Here is a 12,708-nt window from a genome sequence, read left to right on the forward strand (position 1 = left end):
GGCAAGGGAAGACAATACCTGTGTGTCTTGTTTACAGGTTGCTGACCTGTATTACATTTACCGTGGCTCTGTCACGTTAACCCAGACAGCTAGAGATACTATTAAAGCCCACAAGGTGACCCAGTTTAGACACTAATGAGTTAAACGAATGAAGAGAATTACACTCTCTCTGACCTACTCCACTGATCTCTGACCTGCTGTCCTCGTAAAAACCACCGGCAAGAAAAAGGAGAGAGGACAAAGCTGTACGTCAAAAGTCTCGTGAACTTCACGCCTTTAAATTTAGGAATGAATTTGGAGATTTATTGCAGCTTGCTCCTAACACACAGGTTGCTTCAAAACCTGAAATCCACGGTTACAAAATGTCCTGCAGACGTGGAAATGACTCAAACATTTACGACCACAGAATTCCCTTGAATAGGTGCGTGGGATTTTTTTTTTCTCCAGGCCTTGTTGGTACAGGATATACACTAATGTATGTGGTAAGAACAAAATCTGCCTTGAGCACTTTGAGTCATTTTTACGGGGGAAAAATCTATAGCATGGAACTGCTTTTGGAGTTCACGCTTATTAGAAAGTGGTCAGGCTTGGGGTCATCGCCCGTCACAACACACTCAAACATAAACGCCATCTGTGACACTCGCAGCCTCCTAACCCCCAAACTGCAACCCAACAGACACACAATGGACATGCTAGCGCACCCGTTTTTTTTCGTATTCCTGCTTCCACGGGCAACATTCAAACTGACGTGGAAGAGCACTTTCATGTTAATCCCCACAAAGTCAAAACCCCCCGAAAACCAGACTGCATGAACACTTTGTGAGGATTTATGACATGCAAATGATGTATCGCCGGTTAATTAGAAAAACAACAGGTTGCTGAAGGAGTGTGTGCGTGTGTGTGTGTGTGTGTGTGTGTGTGTGTGTGTGTGTGTCAAGTGACCACTGAGGCGAGCGAGATGATTCCAGGATGCGATGAACGAGTCTGACAGGGACATTGTGCGTCGCTGGCGTTGCGTGACTAACGAATTGCTGTGGATGCCGCTACCGCTTAACCGCTGAGTTCGGGGCAGGTTGGGAGGACGAGGGAGGGAGGGAGGGAGGGAGGGAGGGAAGCGTGTTGAGGAACGGAGGGCGGTCTTAAGTGGACCCACGCCATCACCCTCGTGAGGGCCATCCTTTTCTTCTGCCCTCTCCCAATCCCGTGTCTCCCCTTGGCTTGCCTGGAAAAAAAAAAAAAAAAGCCCGTGCGCCTGCCAGGGCGAAGCCTGATGCCTGGCCGGCTGCCTGGCCGGCCGCATGTCCCCAACGAAAGTTAATCATCTGGTTTTAACCTAAATCCCCCACCCCCCAACTCCAGCCCCCTCCCCCCCCTCCCCCCCCCCCCCCCTCCTCCAATACAGCCTCCTCACCCCAGCTTCTTCTATCTATCTTCTTCACCCCCTCTTCCTACTTACTGGCACCCGTTCCTAACGCCCCATCTGCCACGTGCCCCCTTCGCCCCTCGGTGGATTTCCTGGCACACTTTGCCCTGAACTCGATGAGACACGGAGGTTTGAATGAAGCACTCACATGGAAGTGGGGCTAGGTAAGTCGAACGGCGCGCTAACGTCTCGACTCCTCTATCCATGAAACATCCACAGAGGGGGAATTGGGTTTAAGCGTGCCGTCCCACCAACTGTACGTCGTAAACGTCGCAAGAGAGAAGCGCCCAACTTTAGCTGACAAGTTCTCATGATTCCGTTGTTCAGAAGGGAAACCGCTCAAACGACAGCTCAAGTTCAAGAAAAGCACATCACCGGCACTCGAGGAAGTGTGTGTGTGGTCAAGTTTCTTTTCACATCTCATCTGTCATGTGTTTTACTTTCCGGGCAAAGAAATGTACACATGAACACTTATCTGTAGATGTGATCATGAGATAAGGCCAGATCGAAGTAACACTTCTAATGAAGTCTCATTAACGCCTGCATCCAAAAAGCAAACTGCAAAATCAAGTTTGGCAGCATCGAGTGAGAGTGTGTGTCGTGTTTTTCTAGATGTGTCAGCATTAAGGGATTTTAAACGCGATTATTATCACTGTAGTTTGCATGTTTTTCTGGAGGGTTATTTTTAATGCCACAGCAGCAAATGAGACAAATAGACGACAACAGATGTGAGCATGTTGCCTCAAGAAGAGGAACAGTGGCACAAAAATGTTGCCTGGGTCCTGAGAGAAAGAGGAAGGTAGACAGCGTAGACAACCACAGGAGTGTTGACAGAATAAGTGAGTGTGAGATCGCTCTCTCTTCCTTTTAAGATACCGAATCGCTCTTTTTCTTTTTCTTTTTCCCCCTTGCGGAACAAACTTCCTCCTAATCCCTCGCAGCGCGTCGGCGCGGCTGACATGTCCAGGCAGCAAAGACTTGCCTTTATGACAGTCAGCGCCAGCAGTCAGCTGACGGGGGTTAGTAGCTCAGGGATAGATTGCGTGTGACGCTTGCTGAGTCACCGGAGTGGGAGAGGAGGTACGAGGTAAAGGAGGGCAGGTGGAAATGTAAGGCAAGGGGAGACTCGGTGCAGCTCAGACCCAACAAACACCACACCATGTAAACCACGTATGCCATTGAAAACACCCTGTCTGCATTATTACCCATTTCAAAGATGCATAAGAGGCCCAGGTGGTAGAAGGTGAGGTGAAAAGACATAATGAGGCCTTTGACCTCAAGCCACGATCGGCCTTATGTCCTACGCCCCTTGTTCACGTGCTTATACACACACACACACACACAGTCTAATGTATGAGAACTGATTGGTCAGCAGGTCTTTTGTCCCCCGTATTTCCATTGCAGATGGCTTGACAGACTATTACGCAACACAGAGACGTGACGATAATAAAGTGCAGATGCTAAAGCTTTGCAACGGAAGCCGTCCCAATCTGAAACCGTGTGGGAGACACTGCAAACTGGGACGAAGGTCACCGGGAGGTTTCCAGGTCGCAAGACACACAGTTGGGTCACGGAGGACTTGAGAGGTTCCTCGAGTTCTCAAAGAAAGTCGCTCTCACCTCGTTGTCGGTGCTGTGCCCGAAGGTGAGGTTGCGTGGAATGGAGGTCACGGCTCTGGGCAGGCTGAAGCTGGGGTCCGACACCTGGTCTGGCACGATGTAGGTGCAGTTGAGCGCAAAGTCCATCTCCCTCCATCCGCTCATGTCTCCGGGGCTGCTTTCCAGCTTCATTCTTGGCAATGTAGAATACCACTTGACAGATTCGGGCGCTTTAAGTTTGGTTTTCTTCTGTTTGGTTTAGCTTCCTTTGGTATTGGGGTTGGGGGTACTTTGGTTTGGTTTGGGGGTAGGTCACTTGTCTTAGGTACGCAGGTTAAAGCTTAAGATCTGAAAAAGAAAGAGAGGAAAGCAATGGAAGAGATGTTGGGAAACATTGAGCTGAAGAAAGGAAAGTGGAAGAAAATAGGCTCCTTACACGATTACCCAACACGAACTGATAACACTAAGTGTATATCATAAAAATGACTGGAGCTAGAAATCCCCACGATGTCTCTAAAGAGTCACGTCACACTTGAGTCCATTCATGACTCACTCACCTGCTGCCGCTCATAAAGTTCATTGACACTGTTCACTCATCACTGGTCACTGATTGGACATTCGGTTTGAGACATCCGTCTTCCCCAAAAATACAAAGATATGCTTATAAAAGAGAAAAAGACGTACCTTCACACATTCATTCAGCTGGTGGATCCACATTTCTTTGGCTATGTCATCCCGTTAATTGCTTGTCTTCTCAGCTTTCTCCTCTTTATACTCTCTCTCTTTCTCTCTCTCTCTCTCTCTCTCCTCTTCAGTTTATCTTCAGTTAGATCCTCTGGGCATCCCTCCTCGTGGCTGCCACTCTGTTAAACCCGGCACCAGAAACTCATGAGCCAGGATTGCGCCAAGCTCTTTTAGCTCAGCGGGCCGACCAATCGGGAGCCGCGGCGGTCATGTGACCCGGCCGTCTGACACACAACTGTTGGTTTTGGACAACAACACCGGTGACGTTGCCCACTTGGTCAGCAAGTGGCTGCTGTAATGAACGCGTACACATGTACACACACACACACACACACACACACACGTCCACGCGCACACAAAGATGTCTTAATGAATGAATAAAGGAAGAGCAGATGGCTGGCCTGTTGCCACTGAAAAACACACTGGTAGACTTTTGCTTGGTTTGGCACTTAATGAGCAATCTGCTGCCACTGTATGTCCTTGACCTACATCTTGAACCGGGACCCTCACATTCAAACAGTCACCCCCCCCCCCCCCCCCCCCAACAAAAAGCTCGCCACACCCGTCGAGTTTCAACCACGTCCTTCGTTTCAACGCAGCCCAGGGAATTGGCGTCTACGTTAAAGAAGGTCGTCTTTTTCTGCACGGACACTCTCTAACTTCTGGGTTTCGTTTGGCAGATACAGATGTAGGCCAGGTCGCGCCACCTCTCGGGGGAAGAGACTTAGACACCTGTCGGCTGCGTGTTCCCTTTACTTTCAGGCCGTCTAGTTCACCTGACACGAAGCCCAGATCACCTGATGAGCTGCATTTAGAAAACTGGGACGGGAGAGAGCCGTTGAGCCAGCATGTGGAGGAAAGTGGAAATGAGGACTGACATTTTCTTTTCGTTTTTTCACGAGTAAAAGACTTCAGGAAATTTCACTGTGTTTATAATCTGTGTTTTTGATGTCTTTCTTAATATTTCAGTGTTACAAAATGTATGTGCAATTTACATCAATAGCATGTTCCACTTCTTTGCAATGGTTTTGTATATAATAACATTTATGCCTGTACTTTTTAGAAAAAAAATACTATTTTCTTTTATATATATATATATATATATATATATTTGTGTGTACAGTTATACATACAGTTGTGACAGTTGTACAGAAGCAGCAGTTCTGTTTTCCTCCATTTTCATGAAGATGGGATTCATATTGTTTTTTAAAAGTTGTACCTTGGGAGCTGTTATCAAAAACTTGCATTTTCATAGTCTAGGAGCACCAGTATCGTGTAAATGGTAAATGGACCCAAAATATGAATGGAAAGTTTTGTGTTTTCGTGTAAACCTGGCATTGCAGATAGTAATTAACTGGTGCTATAATGGTGCAAAAAAATTACTTTATATATAGTTGATAAAACATCAGAAAAATTGCCATTAGTTCTCATCCAACTGTTGTGTTTTGATTTTGTCAATTTTATTCAGCCTATATTTTCTCACATTTTATTTTATCCAGTCAGATATTTGTGCATACTTGCATATGAAAACATGCTAAAACATGCATATTTGCAAAATAACATATAAACAGCGACTGATTTAGCCAATTTTACCAAACGTTACATAACCAGCAACGTTTGGTAAAGTTAAGCAACATTAAGTGGGTGGATTAAATGCAGATAATTAGAGACATGGATTAAAAACAAAGAAATCCAGAATATGCATTTTCATGTAAATTTAAACACACGTTTGTATTCAATGAAAACAATGTAAGTATAGTTTTGTCTCCTGCTTTAATGGGCGTAAATTGGCTGCCATATGGCAGCGCTGCTATTCCAGGAGGGGAGCTTTAGGGCCCGGTGTGTGGCGTGGGGGGGGGGGGGGGGGGGGATAAACGGCGGTGGACGGGACTGTGTATATGCGTGTGTGATTGAGGGGATAGAGGGAAGAGGGAGAGGGAGGGTAGATAGGGATTTAGGTTCTTTCACTGGCCTGCGCCTGGCTGGGCTAATTTCTCTAATTTGCAGACAGTCTGGGCCGTGGCTCAGGGCTCAGAGGCTAAAGACACTCCGGGAGAGCAGGAGAGCCGACTCATCGCACTCCTGGACACACATCCGGGACAGCGGCCATTTTCCAGAGGAGGGGGAAACCTGGTGTCACCGGACCAGACGAGAAGGATAAGTGGAGGTAAAACCCCCGCAGGTCAGCGGCGAGGAAGTCGTCTGAGAAGGAGAACATGAGAACCGAGTCGTGATCACGCAAAGCGCCGGCCGGCCTGTTTGGTAACAGTCTGGTGGAAGTGAACGCTTGTTGACGTCCAAACAGCTTGAATCTCCTGCAGAGAAAGCCCACACCTGTTGAATTGAGCCCGTACGCAATTAAAACTACTCTTTTTAAGACAACGCTAGTCTCAAAAGCCACTCACGCAATGCAATTAAATCGCATTACATTCAGTTTACCTGCATAAAACATCATTAAGCATTCCAAATTATAAATATTAATAACTATGGTAAACAAATGTTTTCATAAACAAGAGATTTTATGTCAAATAATTCAACTTATTGGCTTCAAAACGTGCCTAAATTTAACTCACGCGCTATAAATTGCACTGGAGAAAAAGTATATATAAAAAAATAGATAGAGTTACTCATAAACCAAAGTACTACTCAATTACACTTATGTGATTATTTGTAATTCATTACTTTTACATGATTATATTAAACATCACATGTATGTGATTGCATCATTCAAGATGCAATAATAAGTAAAACAAATTCAACAATTGCGACTCATGTATACTGCTGGTCCAGATGTTGATATTCTCAGTTGTAAAGTTTCGTATTTATTACTCTTGGAACAAACGTGACTCATAACATATATGAATGTACTTTAGAGAGTCAAGGTCAGATTTACAGAAAAGCAGTGCTGGAAGGACTCAAGCAGGGTAATTACCAGTTATAAAGTAAATAATCCTATTGCTTCCCCATCAATACACTAAATCCACATTTACCTCCCCCCAACCGTCAAACACACAAAACCTCCAGCCAATTGAAAATCTGATTTAATGATCGATAATATGGAAAAAAAAACAAGCTTTAATAGTTCTTTGGTTCAAAACTTGAAAAAGTTGAATTAAATATCTGTTACATGTGTTAATTTCACCACATGAAGGAATAAACTATCTAAGTATGAATATCTGGCCAGTTGTGTGTATACTTGGATATAGATTATTTATTTTGTGTATATGTATTTTCATAAAATATAGATTTATTTATTTATATGGATTATTTACAAGAGGTTTATATAAATCTGTGCCTGTCTGTGTGAATGTGTTTATGAACATATACGTGTTTGTATTTATGTATGTGTATATATATGTGTGTGTTTGTGTGTGTGCAGACATATAGATAAATTAACATGAGTATACTTTTTTCTCTTAGTATGTTTCAATGTTTAATCAAATCAAATCAAACTTTATTTATAGAGCAGTTTTCATACAAACATACATGCAACTCAAAGTGCTTCATAAAAAAAAAGAAAAAAAATGTGTTTAGTATTTAATTTCATAATAAAAAACTAACAAAGTGTCATGTTTGGAAGATATGAACAATACAAACAAACTAACTTTAAATCATTTACAAAGATGATTCTCCAACATGAAATAGCATCAAATCCTTACATTTGCAGGACACGCTGACAGCAAAAACTGAGGCAAAATTTCGAAATACTGAACGCTCCCAACTATAATTTGATGATTTTATAATTGGACTGAGTTCGGCCGCTAAACCCAGGTTTACTGAGGCCTGCAGCTTTGACGCACGCCGACACGGGGAGCGTCAATTTGTCAGCATTTTCTGAGAAATCCCACAGAATCTTGCAAAAACATCAAGTCGGGGCTTCGTCCAGATGTTGCAACGTCGCCGCGTTGCCCTCAGCAGGGAGGTTCTGTACGGCAGCAGGGCGTGGGGAACGTTTCTAACGTTTTTCTAATCGATGTGATTCTGCGTCTGAGTCACCAGGTCATTCAGCCATGCTGCTGTTCAGTTTTACTTTCTGTCGCACGGATGTTGGCTCAGCCAGCAGATCAGGATCAACTATCACATGTGACTAATCCATTTCATTCAAAACCACAATTGAACTGGAGCAAAAGTCAATCATATCTTTGCAAGTTCAAAGGTTTAAATATTTCTCAAGGGTTGAATCAGTGAGGATTCAGTTCATCTGCTTGGATTCCTTAATATGTCTATTAAATGCCATAAGGAGTGATTGTTTTTCTTGATTTTCAACAATACCAGACGAAAGTACAAGATAAGATAACATTTGCGGAGATATCTTTGGTCTTGGTCTGACAAAAACAGCTTCCACTAGTGGCCCTCCATGGAAACTATCATGTCCCGGTCCCAGTGTTTTAGTGTATGTTGCAAAGCATTCTGGGAAGAGGCAAAAAACGGTTGTTAAACACATTCTATCTACCAGACGTTTCTGTCTGGGTTTACATCCACACTTTTTACATTTTACACAGAAACAAACACCCTGCAGGGTTGCCGTGTCGTTATCCTGGCGACGCTGTTGCTAAACTCTTGTTTACCGAAGAAGGAGCGGCGCTAAAAACCCTCAACCAACTCGTCCTGCAAGCGACACAAAAGCTCCCCGAGTGTGACTAAGAGCAACGTTGGGCTGCTTTAGAAACATTACGTAATCGTCACCTTTAGAGGCGTCATCTGCGTGTTGGTGGTTGATGTTTTATTGTTACAAACTAGAGCTACGCTCGGTGGAGCGCAGACCTTCGCCGACGCCACGTTTGTTTGTGGAGCCGGTTTAGCATCGCCAGCACGATGGCGGTTAGCTCATGTGCTAACTAGGTAGGTCAGGTGGCAACAACACGGTGTGAAACACTGAGCAAGGAGCGTCTTTATGACAACAGATGCGGATCTCCTTTGATCTCCTCCATGAGGGGCTGTTGCCACTTGACCTACCGAGCTAGCATATGAGCTAACTGCTATCGTGCTGGCGATGCTAGATCGGCTCCACAAACAAATGTGGCGTTGGCGAAGGTGTTTCACCTTGTGTCTCCATGACAACGGATGCTGATCTCCTTTGATCTCCTCCACGAGGTGCCTTTCCCGTCCACTTTATACGAGACATTTTCTCACAGTTTTTGGGGGGATTTATTGGGAAACAGTTAGTCGTAAACATCCCAAAATCTAATCGATTAGTCCTTGGATGTGGATAAATCATCGCTGAATTTTTCATCCATTTCGGGTGAGTAGTCTTTACGACAACTTGATAAAATAAATACATACATACATCGAAACCAATAAATACGCACAGCCAAAAACATCACCTTCAAGGTAAAAACTGTAAGCAAGTCCTGACTTCTGAGTGTCTTGTGTCGACATCTAGAAAATATAGAACCCAAAACAAAACCCCTAAAATAAAATTCAACCTTCATCATGGTGAGTTTGAAACTGAAGACATAATCCTTGTCTTTGTTTCAACGATGACAAACATCCTGAGCATGAGCTATGATTCACTTCTGGCAACAAACAAAACTAAACAAAACAACACCTACAAAAAAACATTAGGTGACGCTGGGGAGAGTACTTTTGTACAATACTTTTGTTTCACTCGGAATTGAAATGCATGAATCGATTCGCTGCTCGGCGGTGAGTCAGGATCCACACACAGATCACGGTTCCACAATGGAAACGCATCACACCCTAAAAAAAAACACCCAGAAACTCTGGGAGAGGCGGCGACCAGGCCCGCAAAACCTTACGTAAAAGTACGACGTGTGATAATGCGGTGCGCGACTCCCAGTACATATTCTCCTGGGACTTGGTACTTTTATTTTGACAGTCACTGTAATCACGATCCGACTTGGTGGCCCGTCCACGAGAATGTTCATTTCCTCACATTGTCAATGTTTCGATCCGATTGTTCTGTGTGAGGCTTCACTACAAAAAAAAACAACAGCGCCCACTAGTGGCCTGGCATGCTATCTGCGCCATTTTCGGCGTTTTGTCATTTCCGTGTAAACGGACATCGGTTTTTTTTGTTGTTTTTGTTAACTTTTTTGAAACGAAAACACAAAAGAACGATCCTAATCCCCACTGCACTGGTTTGGGATGAACTCGACAGAAGATTGAAAGCAAAGCAAATTACAAGTGACGCATTTATGGGAACTTCTACAGAAAGAGGCGAGGAACTTTCTGAGGAATATATGATTTCCACTGTCAAAAAAAAAAAAATGTGTGTTCAGCTGTTTTGTCTGCCAACGGCGGTAGCCGCCGTTGGCAGACAAAACAGCTCAACACACATTTTTTTTTTTTTTGACGAGTCCAAAGTTTATCTATACTTTAATTTCATTAAGCTGAATCAAATCCTGGTATTCTGACCCACAATTTCAATATATGAGCGGAAATCTTTGGCTGATTTTCTTCCCTGATGTTTGTGCTTCTTGCATCCGTCCTATGGCGACCAGTTATGAAATTATTAGTAACAATTAGTGACAATTTATAAATTTTTTGGGGGGTCAATTTATCACAATCAATTAAAAATAATTAAAATTAATTGTTGAATATTTTCAGACATCGCAGGGTGAATGCAGTATTAATGAAAACAGTGTCATAATTTGCGGTAGTGACGGTGTTTACACACTCCGAGGCTTTGAGGTGTCCCCAATCCTTTTTTTGCTCTCTTCCCTCATCTCCTGGTGTTTTTCCCCAGTCCCTCTCTCATAAACAATAAACAGCTGAGCTTCAGATCTTTGGAGAAAAAAAAAAAAAAAAAGAGGATTATTTGTTAGTTAATGCATTGTTACTATGCCTCTGTGATTCCTGCCCTTTAATAACAACCACACCTGCTTTTTAAGGGAAATATAACTAGAGAAACGTCACTTTTTTTCTTTTTTTTTCTAAATGGGTGGGGGGTTGTTGTTTACTTAGTGTAAAGCTTAAGTCTCCATCAGATTCCTTTACTCAAAGGGATTATCCCCGCTTGCTGACCCTTAAATATGTAAAAGGTGGCATGATTGTGTTTTCTCGCTAACATGCAGAAGGCATGTTTTCCAGGAAGCATATTTGTTTTTTAAGGATTTTCTGGCTGGATGAAGTCCCACCAGCATATCGTGGCCTCAGCCTTAAGTCAGATTTGATTGTGCATGACTTTTCGTCAACCTTCAATACGTAGAAATTAAACATTTCGGTCCGAAAGACAGTGTAAATGGGTTTATAGGTGTAAATTACGAGCCACTTATGTGTGATAAAAAAGTGTTGGAGGTTAATAAGCCGCCTGGGGAGAAGATATTCTCACTAACTTTGCACCTCCATATAAGAATGTTGTCTTTGATTCTCAGCCAATGAAAACAGGAAGTTGCCAAATATGGTCACGTCACGTAGCTACAGTGATTTTTTTTTCTTCCCTCCCTCATTTAGCATTTCGTGCAAGATCAGACCATCCCCGTGGATTCCAGTGACCCTTGTTCTCACGTTTGGAAGATTTTGACTTTCTGGCGATTTCGCCACTTCCGGGGAAAAACATGACTGGCAGAGCAATTTTGCAAATGTAAACTTGTCTGCTCATCGACCAGATTGTTAAAAGGTGTGTGGGTGCGTGTCTGTGTGTGTAACATGGAATTACCTGTTAGCTGTGACACAAGTCAGATTTCAATGTATAGAATCACGATAACCTTTATATTTTACATTTTTTTCCCCCCCCCATTTCTTTTTCACATCCATACAAGGTCTGGATGAAGTCAGAGGTCACACTGTCTCACCGGCATCAGACGCTTGCACCCGTTTCTTGGAGGCCCGGTGCTACAGACCAAACCATCTCGTTTTCACACCTTCACAAGTTCGCGTGTCGCAGAAGAGGAAGGAAAGAGACGTTGGAACCTCAAAAGACAACATCCCTATTTGTCGCCTCACTCTCATCGTTACCCTGTATGTATATTTCAGCCCATGTGGGGTTCCTGGTGAAGGTAAAAAGCTGATTTCATCCGGGTAACATCCATAGTTGTTTCTCTGTTTCCCAAAACGCAGTGACATTTTGAATTGTTTTTTTTTTTTTTTACCTGAAAAGGCCGTCATGTAAACGGAAGTTGACACACTCGTGGTAAACATGACAAACATGCATGATAGCAGAGTGTGCAGAGAGAAAGCCATGCACAGGGAGGACATGCAAACCCCCCCCCCCCCCCCCCCCGAAATAACTCCAGGCTGCATGACAGTCCATGTTTTATCTGCTGTAAACTTTAAACACACTAAACGCGCCCCAACGTCAACAGATGCTAGCTATTAGCACGCGCGCAGTGGCTAATTTGCGGCGTGTAATGCTTCTATAATCTTTCCCCACCACCTAATTACCACAGACTGGTGGACACAAGCTGCCGCTTTCCGAACTAATGAGACGACGGGCGACTAAGACCGTAATTATTACCATTTCTAGTGCGACGCGGCGAAAATCCTGCAGGCACACGAGGACCTGCAAGTGTAGCAGGGTGGGGATTGGGCGGGGGAGGGGGGGGTTTAAACAAGTTATGATGAGGAAAACAGAGTTAAGTACAGTCTGCATGCTTCTGACTTGTGGTTAACAGGTGGGCAACCACCAAGCCGAGCTCAGGAGGACGACTTTACCCGAGATCTGTCTGGCAGACAGAGAAGAGGGTGGGGGTGGGGGGGGGGGGGGGGGATTTCAGCACCAAATCCAGCGGATCAATAAAAATGTCTGCTAATTAGGGGATGGCCAGGGAGGACGGCTGGATGAGAGTGAGACGGAGAGAGGAAACACAAACAAACTCGGGAGCAGCCAGTGCTGATTCAGAAGTCTAGACGGACGAGGAAAATCCCCCGGGCCTGGCCAGGAAATCAGGTAAAGTACACTGGTGGGGGGGGGGGTGACACCCTGCCTGACTCCCAGGCCTTCCAGGGAATGAGGCACGCCCCCGTCTCCCTCCCTCCCTC

This window comes from Blennius ocellaris (assembly GCF_963422515.1).
Source record: "Blennius ocellaris genome assembly, chromosome: 20".
NCBI lineage: Eukaryota > Metazoa > Chordata > Actinopteri > Blenniiformes > Blenniidae > Blennius > Blennius ocellaris.